Raw genomic sequence first — 2,500 nt, forward strand, 5'->3', positions numbered from 1 at the left:
TAAAAAACTCAAACCGTTAGTAGACCCACACCCTTTTCGTCTCACAAATATAGCCACCAATAGATGGCAATTTAGTGTGTATTTAACACACCTACACATGGGTGCTTGAAACAAATATAAAACAAATTTCCAAGATTGAATTGAACAAAAATAAAAACAATAAAAACAATAAAAAATAATAAAAATTTTCCAAGATTGAATTGAACAAAAATAAAAACAAAAAAAATAAAAAAAAATAAAAAATTTCCAAGATTGAATTGAACAAAAATAAAAACAAAAAAATAATAAAAAATAATAAAAAATACAAAAATATAGTTTAATTAAAAAAAAAAGCAATTTATGAATTTCAAAGACATACGGCGGTGGACATTAACGAGACTCAACATGTATGCTTAAAAAGATAAAAATAAGCGAAAACAAGGCTAGGCGGTGAGCCTTAGGCCGCATGACGGAGCATTGGCACGACACTACACCGACGACGTGAAAAACGCACGACGGTGCCCATCATGGCAAGGCGATAGGCCTTAGGCCGCACGACGGCCGTTGGCTTGCGTTGGCTAAGGCATGGGCACGACGCCACATCCACAGCAAGAAAAATGCACGACGGTGCCCCTCATGGCTAAGCGGTGCGCCTTAGGCCACACGACGACCGTTGCCTTGCGTTGGCTAAGGCAACGGCAAGAAAAACGCACGACAGTGCCCCTCATGGCTAGGTGGTAGGCCTTAGGCCACACGACGGCCATTGCCTTGCGTTGGCTAAGGCAAGGGCATGATGCCACACCGACGGCAAGAAAAACGCCCGACGGTGCCCCTCATGGCTAGGCGGTAGGCCTTAGGCCACACGACGGCCGTTGCCTTGCGTTGGCTAAGGCAAGGGCACAATGCCACACCGACGGCAAGATAAACGCACGACGGTGCCCCTCATGGCTAAGCGGTGGGCCTTAGGCCGCACGACGGCCGTTGCCCTGCGTTGGCTAAGGCATAGGCACGATGGCCACACCGACGGCAAGAAGAACGGCCGACGGTGCCCCTCATGGCTAGGCGGTTGCCCTTAGGCCGCACGATGGCCATTGCCCTGCGTTGGCTAAAGCACGGGCACGATGCTAGGCGTTTGGCCTTAGGCCGCACGACGGCCGTTGCCTAGCGTTGGCTAAGGCATGGGCACGATGCCACACCGACGGCAAATAAAACGCACGACGGTGCCCCTCATGGCTAGGCGGTGGGCCTTAGGCCGCACGACGGCCGTTGCCCTGCGTTGGCTAAGGCATGGGCACGGCGGCCACACCGACGGCAAGAAAAACGCACGACGGTGCCCCTCATGGCCAGGCGGTCGGCCATAGGCCGCATGACGGCCGTTGCCTTGCGTTGGCTAAGGCATGGGCACGATTCCACACCGATGGCAAGAAAAACACACGACGGTGCCCCTCGTGGCTAGGCGGTTGCCCTTAGGCCGCACGATGGCCATTGCCCTGCGTTGGCTAAAGCACGGGCACGATGCTAGGCGTTTGGCCTTAGGCCGCACGACGGCCGTTGCCTAGCGTTGGCTAAGGCATGGGCACGATGCCACACCGACGGCAAATAAAACGCACGACGGTGCCCCTCATGGCTAGGCGGTGGGCCTTAGGCCGCACGACGGCCGTTGCCCTGCATTGGCTTAAGCATGGGCACGACGGCCTCACCGATGGCAAGGAAAACGCACGACTGCCGTGGGGTTTTGTTCCCAAGGCAACGGGTAAACCTCTGTAGCCATGCTGGAAAAACGCACGACGGTGCCCCTCATGGCGGCCTTAGGCCGCATGACGGCCGTTGCCCGGCGTTGGCTAAGGCGTGGGCACGACGGCCACACCGACGACAAGAAAAATGCACGACGGTGCCCCTCACGGCTTGGCGGTGGGCCTTAGGACGGACGACGGCCGTTGCCTTGCATTGGCTAAGGCATGGGCACGACGGCCTCACCGACGGCAAGAAAAAAGCACAACTGCCGTGGGGTTTTGCTCCCAAGGCCACGGGTAAACCTCTGTAGCCATGCTGGGAAAATGCACGACGGTGCCCCTCACGGCTAGGAGGTGGGCAATAGGCCGCACGACGGCCGTTGCCCTGCGTTGGCCAAGGCGTGGGCACGACGGCCACACCGACGGCAAGGAAAATGCACTACGGTGCCCCTCATGGCTAGGCGGTTGGCCTTAGGCCGCACGATGGCCGTTGGCTTGCGTTGGTTAAGGCATCGGCACGATGGCTCACCGACGGCAAGAAAAACGCACGACGGTGCCCCTCATGGCTAGGCGGTTGACCTTAGGCCACACGACGGCCGTTGCCTTGCGTTGGCTAAGGCATGGGCACGACGCCACACCCACGGCAAGAAAAATGCACGACGGTGCCCCTCGTGGCTAGGCGGTTGGCCTTGGGCCGCATGACGGCCGTTGCCTTGTGTTGGCAAAGGCATGGCCACGATGCCACACCGATGGCAAGACAAACACACGACGGTGCCCCTCGTGGCTAG

The sequence above is a fragment of the Coffea arabica genome, chromosome 7e (genome assembly GCF_036785885.1).
Source record: "Coffea arabica cultivar ET-39 chromosome 7e, Coffea Arabica ET-39 HiFi, whole genome shotgun sequence".
Taxonomy (NCBI): domain Eukaryota; kingdom Viridiplantae; phylum Streptophyta; class Magnoliopsida; order Gentianales; family Rubiaceae; genus Coffea; species Coffea arabica.